The sequence below is a fragment of the Schistocerca cancellata genome, chromosome 5 (genome assembly GCF_023864275.1).
Source record: "Schistocerca cancellata isolate TAMUIC-IGC-003103 chromosome 5, iqSchCanc2.1, whole genome shotgun sequence".
In the NCBI taxonomy this organism is placed as follows: Eukaryota; Metazoa; Arthropoda; class Insecta; order Orthoptera; family Acrididae; genus Schistocerca; species Schistocerca cancellata.
The window spans coordinates 100,646,721-100,660,317 of NC_064630.1; the positions used below are offsets into that span (position 1 = coordinate 100,646,721).

The following is a 13,597-nucleotide window of genomic DNA, read 5'->3' on the forward strand; positions in this document are numbered from 1 at the left end:
GCCACTGCTAGGGGTCTGCACAACACTCTAATCCCGCCATCAGCTCTTCCCAACAAACTGGGTCTCACCTGACAGGGTTAAGGTTTTCCTATAATCTAGGGACAAACAGATGCAGTCAAGTCCAGGAGAGGCCCTGGAGGCAATGTGATGCTGTTAGCAAAGGCACTTGTGTCAGTCATCTGCTGCCATAGCCCATTAACACCAAATTTTGCCACACTGTCCTAAGGGATACGTTTTTTGTACGCCCCACAATGATTTCTGCAGTTATTTCATGTAGTGTTGCGTGTCTGTTAACAGTGACAACACTACACAAACACAGCTGCTCTTGACCGTTAAGTGAAGGCTGTTGGCCACTGTGTTATCCGTGGTGAGACGTAATGCCTGAAATGTTGTATTATTGGCACACTCGTCACTGTGGATTGCAGGTTATTGGATTCCCTAATGATTTCCAAAATGGAATGTCCCATGCATCTAATACCAACTACCGTTCTGCGTTCAAAGTCAGTTAATCCTGTCACGTGGCCATAATCACAACAGAAACCTTTTCACATTAATCACCTCAGAACAAATGACAGCTCCAACAGTGCACTGCCATTTTATAACTTGTGAAAGCAGGACTGCTGCCATCTGTATGTGTGCACATCACTATCTCATGACTTGTCACCTCATTGTAATACACGTACAAATGTTAACAATATTTGTGTACCCTTTCAGCATCTTTGTATTATGTATTTTACATTTACCAATTTCAAGCATTCGTCATCAACTAGCATCTACCTCTTCTCCATTCAGTTCTTTATTATGTGAAGATTTGATCCTGATAATCATAGTCATCTGTAATGCCTATACTGATGGTCCAAAATGTCCGTACATGATTCCTTAATAGGGGCAGCGGCATTTACAGTAGTTGTAGGAGCAACAGTCTGGATGATTGTACTGACCTGACCTTGTAACAATAATCAACATGGCATGGCTATTTCGGTACTGCCAACAACTGAAAGGGGAAACTACAGCCGCTATATTTCCGAGGATATGCAACTCTACTGAATGGGTAAAACTGTCCTCCATTAGAATATCTGGACTGGATTTATTGAAACCAATATAGTCATAAAAAATACTCCACTAACATTCCATGAATCGTGTGGAATTTCAGATCACATAATAGCATAATTGGAAAGATAAGTAGGTAAGCAGAAATACAGTAAGAATTGGTAAGATACAGTGACAGAATGGATTTCTGGCCAATTGAGAACAAGGCTGTCAATACAAAATTAAATAGTCTTAATTTAAAAAAAAAAATTAAGAATGTGATGTACAACTGTGATCAGTACAGTGAACGTATTTTTTGTAGCTCAGACAGATGCAAGGACAAGACCCATTGTATTTGTACAAGTATACTTAGTATACTTTACATGCCTACTAGTTCTGCAGAGGATGATGATGATGATGATGATGATATTAAGAAACTCTGATGTAAAATAATTTATTTGCTCTACTAACGGAGATGAAAATTTAATTGTGATGGGGTCCTGCAATTCAGTATTAGGAAACTGAGGGCAGCTAAGAAAACTGTACATTTCAACAGACATAAAAAGATGTTATGATACAACACTTAAATTATTATCTCTGAAAAGTACTATTTTTGAGAAGACCACAGACAGTCTGACTTGTGAATGTATTTTCACGCCAACAGTCTTAGTGCACATGTAAAAAGTGTGTTAGAATATTGGTTTGTAGCAATTTATGTGCAAGATGTTCACAATGTTAACAGTTAACATAATTTACACCATTTCATGATGTACAGAGCTTCATATTTGTTTGATGTTACATACATTGTGCTTCATTTTTGTTTTAGCTTTTGCAGTGCCAGTTGACAATGGCCCAAAAGGACTGAAATTGCAATTGCAAAATAAATAATTTCTACAGGCAATGGTGAATGTGATGCCCTTTGAAAAAAATCATCATAAAATTGGAGCTTTATCTTTCATTTTTAACAATTTATTGGATGCCATTGGGAGTACAACTAAAAACACTGGATTCATCTTGCATATTTAAATGATTTTTTTTCTTGCACAGACAGATGTTTGCAGTGTTCACTGCCTCACTGTGTGCAGTTTCCTGCTCTAAACTAGAACTTGAAATTAATATAAAACCTCCTGTATGGTCTCACTTGATGTTACTGCCTTCAATACTACACTGACACCCAGCAACACTAGAGCTATTTGAAGTCACCCTTGGGGCAAGCGAGCTTATAGGAAATTGCTTCCTACAGTTCACATGAAACTTCTCACAAGGAAATGAATTTCCAATTTCTGAAAAAAGTTTTGTACATCATCAACATATATGTGCACTTTCTACACCGGTAGATGAGTGGATGACGCATTGCTGCTCCCAAGTAGGTCACCTATAGCTTTTGTACACTGCCTGATAAGGAAGGTGAAGTACCCAGGAGAGGACGAGGAAACAAAATGAAACTTCACTTGTTGAAGGTTCTGTGATGTTATTTCACTGATTACATACTCGAATCAAATTTACAAATAAATTAGCAGTGTTAGTCCACTTATCAGTATAACACTGCACACCCTCTGGCCTGTATTCATGCACTGATTTGGTTGGGAAGGGTGCCATAAAGTAGTTGTATCCCATTGTGAGGCAAGCTGGCCCACAAATGTTGTAACTATCCTAGATACTGGCACTGGATAGAGTGATGTCTGCATTGGTGCACACTTGTTCCATCAGGGAACTTGCTGGGCACATGAGTACCTTAACATCATGCAGACAGTTCATAGTGACATGTGCCACATGTACACGAGTGTTGTCCTGTGGAAAAATGGTACCACAATCCTGTCACATGAAAGGTGACCACGAGGATGCAGGGTATCAGTTACGTACCATTGTGCCATCAGAGTTCTCTCAATCACTAGCAGCTGTGACCAGAAGACATAACTGATGGCACCCCATAACAGGATGGACGAGTAATACTTCTGTGCCTCTCCAATATTGGATGAAAGCGATCTTTTTCCAGGCTGTCTCCATACTTGGCAATGATGTTCACTGGGGTAGTGTACATGCACAATTCATTACTGAACACAATGTGACACTGTCCATCAACAGTTGCACTTCACTGTCATAGTACCAATCCAAATGCAGTCATTTGTATTGTAGTGTAAACAGCGGCCTAAGCATGGGATGGTAATCTAGTCTGACTGCTCCTAGTCTCTGTCCAATGGTACAGAAAGAACAGAATGTTGCAGAGTCCATTGATTTTTCTCATATGACAAACACAGATGTTAAGGGGTTAAGATGCACTTGGTGAAATGATTTACCCTTGTGCTGGTCAGACATGCTTGACTGGAGTCCGCCTGCTAAGCTGGGTGGTAACATGCTCGCTTCCCATGTAAATGGGCCCAGATTCAATTACCAGCCACGTCGGAGATTTTCTCTACTTGGGGACTGGGCATTGTGTTTTGTCATCATCTTTTCATCCTCATCACCAGTGCACAAGTCACCCAACATGGCTTCAACTGAAATAAGACTTGCACTTGGGGATGAACTTCCCCAGATAGGACCTCCTGGTCAACGATGCCATACACTCATTTCATTTCATGCTTGACCAGATTCTTGTTGACAAATATGCCTGCCCTTATGTTCCCCTGTAGTCCAACACCAGGCCACTGTCATAACCGAATGTTCTACAAATCTGGATATTGCACTATTCAATCAGCCAGCCAAATGGAGACCCAAGAAGATGCCCCTTTCAAACACTGTCAGTTACTTTATAACACTTTCACACATGATTATGCAACATCATCATGATCACTCAAGATCTGATGATGTTCCTGCACTTTACATATCCTATGGGGCCAGGTAATAGCACTAAACAAGAACAACACTAATGCAGTCTGATGTGAATTCTACCTGTCACTGAGAACTGCCATGTTAATCAGTTACATACTCACCAATGGTGTGTACATGTACATTTACGAAGTTACATTGACATCTGACCATGTTTTCCAGGTGCTTCACCTTATGCCAGGCCTTGTTTTGAGCAGTCTTACTTGTTCATCAATGAAAAATGAGTAACGTCACCATACTACAGCATCGAACCCAAAACTCGACAGTTTTTAAGAAAATGAAATCTCTGCAGCATGAAAACAATTTGAAAGGCATACAATAAGTTCACCAAAATCTGAAGATTGCACTTTGGATAAAGCACAAAACAATAAATATATTATATACAGTTTACTGTAACTTCAGCTATTTTCTTCATCCAATCATGGAGGACACATAAAAACAGCAATATGTCAAATTTCACAAGATTCAGTTATAGTTAACACACATTAGGAGGCAGGGTTTACTGCTCTCAACTTCATTTTGAAACTTGCTTAACTGGTGTTCATATTTGTTTTGACAGCAATAAGGATTCAAGTATAAAAATAAAAGTTCAAAGCCAATAGACAATGAGAATTACATCTGAAAACATCAAACAAAAAACTTCGTGTTTCAAAGGGTAAACCTTCTTGCTAAAACCATTCTTTTCTGTATGCTGGACAATAAACAAATACTGGAGTAAACAGCGATAAAATTGTATCAATATATTTGAAACAACTTTTTGGAAAATTAGCATATATGTTGGTCAATTGCAAATATTCATCATAATAACATAATCACTCAAAAATATTTTCTGCTAAAATAATAGCCAAACAATTTATTGCTGAATACCTCATAAAAGACAATCTAAAAAATCTGCACATGAAGACCGCAACGGAGCAAATCTGAAAATAAGGAAAACAAACATTTGAAATAAGCTAGATTACGTCATTTCTCTCCCTGTTTTTTGTAAACACTTGCACTCTCACAAGAACAATTAGATCTTAATACAGAAAATACTGCAACAAACATTTGTACATTTTGTCAAATAAGACAAGTACAGTTCATTTTACTAAATAACACTGTATTATTGGAAATGAGATTTAATATCTTAAAATCAGTTACATGAATAAAAATGCTCTTAACACTGACTATGAAAAAATACTACTTTTTTTCTTTCTACAATCACAAAGTGGTCTTCATAGTTTTTCCAATTTCTTGAAACAGCAGAGAGGTTAGTACATGAATTCCAGGAATGGGAAGGTGACCCACGTACGGATCAATTTTGCCATTCTAAGTGTATAGAATGAAAGCACACTGGCTGATCTGGTTAGTGGGATGAATTTTTACATATATCTTATCTATGGTACTTCGATTCTAACTCTAGTTTGTGTACTTATTTACAGCAATCTCAAAAAGTAACATCTGCGATAAATTAGTGCTTCAAAATAACCTAATACTGGTATATGTGCGGATGGATATGCGTGTGTGTGCGCGCGCGCGTGTATACCTGTCCTTTTTTCCCCCTAAGGTAAGTCTTTCCGCTCCCGGGATTGGAATGACTCCTTACCCTCTCCCTTAAAACCCACATCCTTTCATCTTTCCCTCTCCTTCCCTCTTTCCTGATGAAGCAACCGGGGGTTGCGAAAGCTCGAAATTTTGTGTGTGTGTTTGTGTGCTTTTTTATTGTGCCTATCTACCAGCGCTTTCCCGTTTGGTAAGTCATGGAATCTTTGTTTTTAATATATTTTTCCCGTGTAGAATGTTTCTTTCTATTTTACTAATACACAGTCCAGTTAGATTAATGTGACCACTGTCTATGTTCAATGTCAACATGCAATAAGCACTTGTAGACTGTAGGGGACAACACTAGCAGTAGAGGGTATATAAAGTATGCCAGGAGGGTGTGGAAAACATTGCAGTCATTGTCATAAAGCAGAAACGAAGCAATTTATCTGACATCCAAGGGCATGATCACTGGTTTCCAGGCCAAAGGTGGAAGCATTTCTGAAATGGCTAAGTTTGTAAACTGTTCTTGTGCCACTTTGGTTAAAGTATACCTTTCATGGCAAAACAGCACTGCCCAAAACCAGAGTTGAAGCAACTGTGGTGCAGCACAGGTACTGGCGAATACACATGTAAGTGTTGGGCAACTGATCACCCATATGGACAATGAGACTACTGACAATGCCTCCTCAATGACCATTCAGTGGACACTGTTGCAGCATAAGGGCCTCCACAGCAGGCACCTGGTTCAAGCACCCATGCAGACTACTGTTTATCAGCAATGAAGATAGGAATCGGCATGCCAATACTGCAACTGGATGTTCACTTTGTGGTGATAGTTGGCCTTTTCAGATGAATCATGTTTTATGTTCCACTGGACTGAAGAATGTTGGCATGTATGGCATGCAACATCTGAAGGCAAAAGCATCCAGGACAGAGGAGGTAGCGTTACTGGTCTGGTGAATGTTTTCATGGCATTATAGAAGTCACAATGGATCAACACATGTATGCATCCATCCTTGTGGGATATGTCTACCCCTACACGCATTTTGTTTTCCCTCAGCACAATGGCATCTGCCAGTAGCACAATGCAATGTGTCACATAGCTCAGTGTACATGCTTGTTTGGAAGAGCACCAGGATGATTTTATTGTACTCCCCTGACCACCAAAATCTCCAGATTGAAACCCAATCAATAATCTGTTGGATCACCTTGATCATGCTGTTCATGCAAGTGATCCTCAACCGAGAAAACTAGTAAAATTGGCCACAGCACTGGAGTCTGTCACAACTGCATATTGCCGTTGGTACCTTCCAAGACTTCAATGATGCACTTGCTGCATGTCCTACACCGATCCACACGGTAAAAAGTGGGTTACTGAGGCTTTTAGCAGGTGTAAATATTTACAGATACTGGTATCTATATTATAGGGTTGATGTACAAGTTCATAGCATTTTTCCACAAGTTTAATAAAGACAATAAATACATGTAACAGGGACTTTAGTCATCAATAATATATTCTCCTTCACTATTTACAACAGACTACGAACGCTTTCTGATTCGGTGATTGTAGAAATCGTGTGGTTTTGAAGCAAAAAACTTGTCAAGCCATATTCAGAGCAGATTTTCATCCATAAAGGAAGTTCTTTGAAGGCTGTTTGACAGAGTATGGAAAAGGTGAAAATCTGAGGGTGCAAGGTCACGAGAATAAGGTTGGTGCAAAATGACTTCCCAATCCAACTCCTGTATCATGTTTTTTGTCAGTCTAGCAGAATGAGGATGGGCATTATTGTGAACATCACTTCACGCAATCTTCCTGGTCATTTTTTTGGGCCGTGTCCACAAGATGCCTCAATCATTGACAATAAATGTCAGCAGTGATGGTTACGCCTCAGGGAAGCAATTTTCAGTATACCACACTGTCACTGTGCCGCCTGATGCATAACATTATCTTCTGCGACTGTGCAAAGGTCTTTCTGTGGAGAGTTGCCGTTTTGTTTGGGCACAACACTCCTTTCTTTTCCTTATATTTTCATAACACCTGTAATGATATAGCATAGAAATGGTTGGTGTTGCTCACAAGCCAATTGATGATGAGCAAAAAGTGATGCACACATGGCCAGCTGCTGATTTTTGTGATTTTGGCTTCGAACATTTGGCATCCACACACCCAGTTTTTGATCCTTCCACACTGCATGCAAATGTCACATGGTGACGGAATCATCATAGTTCATCATCTTTGCCTGTTCTCGAGTCCACTGACCAAGATCATTGTGGATTAATTCATTTAAACAACATTCACCAAACCCCGAAGGTGTTTCTGACACTAGAGAATCAGTATCAAAATGATCCTCTTTACAACAAGAAAACCATTTTCTTGGCATGCTCTGTCCAATGGCACTATCTCCATACAGGGCACAAATATTTCTGGCTGCTTCCGCTGCTGTTACCCTTCTACTGAAATCAAACAGAAGCATATGTCGGAAACATATTGATTTCTCCACTTGGCACTCCATTTTCTAGCATCCACAGCTCCAGTCATTATCTCCAACAGTGAACTACATGTACAAAATAACAACCAATAAACAAACCCATAGCAACCACAATATTAACATGCAAAACAAAAATGCTATAAACTTATGCACCAATCCCTGATACTAAACTGCTAGAAGCTAATCCAGTTACATTTGCAGATTGCCTATTTAATGACTTCCAGGGGCAACAAAATTTTGATTTTTAAGTATTTCATGAAATTACTGACTGAATTTAAAAATCTTAAGTTAAAGGTTTAACACAATAAGACAAATATTAAAGTTAGAAACTGCGTGTATGTATTGCAGCAGTATAATTTGCATTGCTTAAATTACCCACACTATATTATTCCAGTACTCAAGAATGAGAGCACTTAGAAATGTCCAACAAATTCTACACTTAATTTCAAACCTTTCTGAAACTTTCTCTCATTCGCAAAACAATGAAAGAAAACAGATTATTAAGATTATTCCTAGCTATATTTCCACTATCATGCAGTAAAACTTCAGCATCAGGCAAAGACATTTTAATTTATTATTTCTTTCCTACCAGCTCTAGTCAGAACCCATTTTGCAAACACTATCCACTGAAGGCACCTGCAAAATTATATCACTGTATGACACACAATTTAGGATATGTGATGTCACAGACATTGAAATTTGTGAAAAGTTCACATTCAGCTGAAGTTTGATTGTTAATAATTAGAGGTTAGGTGGAGGGGTGGGGGGTGGGGTGTAGTTACTGGTTTTATCACATCTGGCAAATACCTATTCAGAAAGAGAATGTGTGTAACTATGCATTTGCAAAATAATTACTGAACCTGTGCATGAATACAACAGCCTATTAATGCAGTTGTGCAGCTGTAAGTGATGCTATGGTGTTATGCCAACTGACAGCTGGGTGAAGGGACTGTACAAGATATATTCCACAAATGGCAGTGTACCTCTCCGAAATGGGGGACCTATCATCAGAGAATGAAGTAATGTGGATAGTTAAGTTTGGTTCTACAACCTCTGATAATAAAGTTCAGTGAATGAAGTCAGAACGATCAATCGGGCAACAGTGGCGACTCGCAACGCTGCAACTGCCAGTGTTGACAACCTGCCCTCACCATAGTTCCATTGAGCATCGTTTGTGTTCCGCGTTAGACCTGTTGGATGAAGTGCTTGTTTAGTGCATTGGTTCTCAACTGAGAACAGGACAATGAACGAGCAAAGGGTCAATTTAAAGTTTTGTGCTAAGATTGGCAAGACACTGAAAAAAATGCATGTAATGCTGGTACGTATTTATGGGGATCTAGTACTGTCCACGATGTGTGTGAACGAGAGGTTTGGCCGTTTTTGACGAAGCTGGGAAAGGGTTTCCGACGATCCCCGTGGTGGATGACGGCGACCACCGTCAGCGACAAACACATTGAGAAAGTGAGGACATTAATCACGAATGCCCATTGATTATCTGTGCGCATGATAGCAAATGAACTGCAGATGAACCATGAATCCGTGTGACAAGTCCTTATCCAGGAGATAGGAAAGAGGAAAACGTGTTGTCTTCTATCCCATCACTGGACAGACCACCAAAAGCAGGCACGTTCAGAGGCTTCAAGGATTCTGTCAAAGCAGTGGATGTGACAACCAATTTCTTGAACTGTATTGTCACTGAGGATGAAACCTGGTGTCTCCAGTACAACCCTGAAATGAAACGGCAAAGCATGGAATTGTGTTCTCCAACATCACCTCATTGGAAAAAGGTCAGAGCCAAAAAATCATGCATAAAAACGATGCTCATCACCTCTTTCAATAGTCACGGCATTATCCAAAAGGAATTTTTACCCGAGGGAATGACAACGAATGCTGCACAGTACGTTGAAATTATGAACCATTTCATGTAACATCTACACAGGGTATGACCCCAGTACGCACAACAAGGTTCCTGGTTTTTTGTTCATAACAACCTTCACTCACACACAGCCAAAATCGTTAAACAGTTCCTGGCAAAAAAGGGGGTGTGCACCACCATCCACCATACGCACCAGATCTCAATCCTCCAGGCTCCCTAATATTCCCTCGACTCAAACTCGCTTTGAAAGGGAAGAGATTTGACGATATTCTTGACACACAACAACACATGACGCAGCTTCTGAACACCATCCCAAAGGAAGACTTCATGCAAAGTTCCTAGGACGTGTATCACGGAGCTCAGTGGTGCATAGTTCTGAGAGGTGACTATTTCAAAGGAGAGTAAGGTAACTGTAGTTCATAGTTCATAGTTCATCTACGTTCATGTTACAGGACTATTCACTGAACTTTGTCAGAGGTTGTATTTATAGCATTACCTAGTGTGGTATCACATCGCTATTAATGCACATAAAAGAGCTGAGCAATTTTCTAGTAATGGTTTATATGCTATAGAAATAAGAACTGTGTTCTGCAGGTTTTGCCTTGGTCAAACTGAATAAGACAAGAAGGTAATGTTGAAAAACACTGTGTTCACATCTAAATATTGCTTCTTGCTTCCCAACAGCAGCCATCTTCAATAGTTGAAAACTTAAAAACTGTTAATAGAAGAAAGGAAAGATCATTTTGGAAAAAGGCTGACTGAAGTTCTTGAAAAAGCAAATATTCTATTTGTAAAGCTGAAAACAGTGCATTATGATTGTGCTCTGCTGAATTCCTGAATGAATATCTAATGTGTATAAGAACTTTGCATGAGAAAATTCGCCAGGTAAGTAACAGGTTTTTGAGACTGGAAATTGGACTGTGTGTTAGAAATAACTGAAAACAGCACCAATACCTGGTATACCAATTCTTATACTGACTGAAGGACACAGCAATAATGTGCAAAAAATATAACTGATAGGTATCATTTCATTTTCAACATTACACTGAAAACTATGGCACGAGGAAAAAATAGAGAACAAACTTGGAAAAATAAATCATTAAAAAATTACTCCAAAACTGGCAGAAAAAAAAAGAAAAAAAAACACATCAAAAACGGCCATCAGATGATATTGTTGTGTCCTGTCACTACTTTATCGGAAGTATTTCCAAGAAAAGTGTTGACCAAGATACAAATTAAACAAAAATCATGATTAGTAGCAGCAAATATATTATTAAATTTGAACTTCGATTCTATATTCTCTGATTTTATGTTCTTCACAATTCTGCACCATAAATTCATAGCCCCTGTGAATAATCTATAAGATCAATGCTAAAAATTTTGCGATTTTACATTTCTTCCTCGTAAGATTTACATCAATTCTACGATGCTCAACATCCCACGAGACTTCATCCCGTTGTCTTCCTACTGACATTTGATGTGACTGAACAAGTTGTAAGTGCCACAAAAGAAAGGCAGTTTGCACCGCAGATGCCAAAATTAAGGGAATGTTTTAGGCTGTTGCAGATTTAGGAGACATCAGGGAGTAAATACTAACCTAATCCATGATCGGTATTGCCAACACAATTTGCAATATTTAGCTTCATCATGCAAATATAATACAACTACTGCTAGGTTGCAGCAGCAGTGGAAAAACGGGACAGTTGATGTTCTGGATCGAGCCAACATGTGATGAAAGGGCCCAGCCCCCACCTTTACTTGTGTCACTTATAATTCAGCCGAATTCTTTTGGGCCTATTTCTAACGTACTGTATTCAGCATAATATCAATCATCAACCTTTTAAATTCAAACCCAGAGTCTTGAAGAAAATGTGCCGTCAGAATCAAGGAAACACTGGCCATTTCCAGACTGATATTGCTCTTATTGGCTGTCAACCTGTTACATCAGCCAACACAGCCACCACACCAAACAACACACACAAAATGAGTGCCTTAAGTCTAGATCAGGGCTACCGGCAGTCATAGTGGTGACTATCTGATTGCTCATAGATTGGCAGTGCAACAATTTTGTATAGCCAATGAGAGGCGAGGAGAGGGGCAATGTAGTACCGAAATTGAAACCATTGACTTCTTTGTCGTTTTTTGGTATATTAGTGAGTTTCTAGAAAAATATTTTGTGATTATGGCAGCGAGTGTATAAAGTGGACTGATTTTGGTACATGTCTTGTGGATTAATTGCAGAAACACAAAAATGTATCAAATGTGGAGGTGGTACAGAATCGATCTGTGTGGGTATACTGTAAGTGGATCAGTATTTTTTAATTGTATCATGGGAGAAGGAAGGTGGCTCAATGTTTATTCATAGTAGTCGCGCATTCGATACATTAATAAACACTCATCCACTGACGTCCTCCCATGATTTAATTAAAAACATGGATCCACCTACTGTCTCCCATGATTTAATTAAAAACACTGATCCACCTGCCTCCACCTATGATTCACTCAAAAAACATTGATCTGTTAACTCAGTGTGCAGATTGACTGTGTAGCAACACATTACAGAGAAATAGTTCACCTTTTTTTTTTTTTTTTTTTTTAATATATCAATGCTTGCGACACGGCCCTCAGTTTCAAATAATAGCACAGTTTAAACAGCTGTGGCTCACACAAGGAACAATTAAATTAATAACCCTCATTTACAGCAATGTTTGCCCTTCCTTCCAAATGTATTACTTTGAAACATGTCATCTTCCTGCTGCTCTCTCATTGGCTGCCCTACACAAACAGCTGACCCACCTTCTTTTGCTTCCATCACACCTCACAGCAGTGCTGACAACATTCCTGCACGAAACAAGTAAGTATGCCACTGGTGCTATTCTAGATATTTACTAAAATGAGCTCGCCTGCTGGATGTGTGGAGAGGAGTGGCTCTTCAACAATGGGAATGCAGATACGGATTAAAGAAGCTTGTGAAGTACTGATAATACACTTTTGTGCAGATCATGTGCTATGGCAGAGGTGTCACACAGAAACAGAACAAGGGTTTTGCGATAGCACATTTTAAAAACTTTTGTGTTCAAATATGACATTGTACAGGTGCAGAACTACGTACAGTAATCACACACACAGTTTTCAATACACACTGTAGATCGCAAAGATTGGTAGCATAGATAGAAGCCATGAAGTAAAACTGTAGCACTTAAGCTTTCTTTTAAATTTACGTTTTACAAAGTATACAGAAATTGACTGTGCTGCTTCCTAATAAGCTTGTAACGTCAATTGGGGGAGTAAGCTTATTTTTTCATGTCTCTGTTTCTCTCATCGAGCCTAAAGTAGCACTTTAATGGTGGTAAGCATATGAAGTTTGGCTTGTAAGAAACACGTTAAACAATAATAGCAATGGTGACGAAGTTTGTAATTAAGCAGATGTCCACATTTTTGCTTATTGTTTAACAACTTGACTGCTGTGACATTTTCAGTTTAATTCACCATGTTCATAATTTTTTGCTTTTTTTTCTCCATGAGCACAAAGGAAAACTCTCTCAAAACAGCATGTTTTCACATATAATTTGTGACTGTAGCATGTTGGAAAATAGCTCAATAACCTTCCCCCAAATATCAATTTCAATTTTTTGATGAGCTTTTGCTTGTTGTTACACATCTGTGATTAAATTCACTACCACAAATTATTGTATAAGCATCGTATTGTACATTTAATTTCCTTCCTTATACAGATTTTTTACAATGTATTGGAGAGGATTACTATTTTTAATCAAATGCACTAATTACATATTTTTTCTCACATTTTGAGGTTTTAACATTTTCCTCAATTGTTAATTCTTCTCTATTTAGC

General features: G+C 38.8%; 1 protein-coding gene across 2 annotated transcripts in view; it reads right to left on the minus strand.

The window, feature by feature from the left end:
* Positions 1–4,693: 4,693 nt before the first annotated feature.
* LOC126187340 (OCIA domain-containing protein 1) overlaps positions 4,694–13,597 on the minus strand; it is a 52,535-nt gene continuing 43,631 nt past the window's right edge. For both annotated transcript variants that reach the window (XR_007537712.1, XM_049928362.1), the window contains exon 7: positions 4,694–4,775. The gene's annotated coding sequence lies outside the window, so the exon portion shown is untranslated. The remainder of the gene's footprint in view (positions 4,776–13,597) is intronic.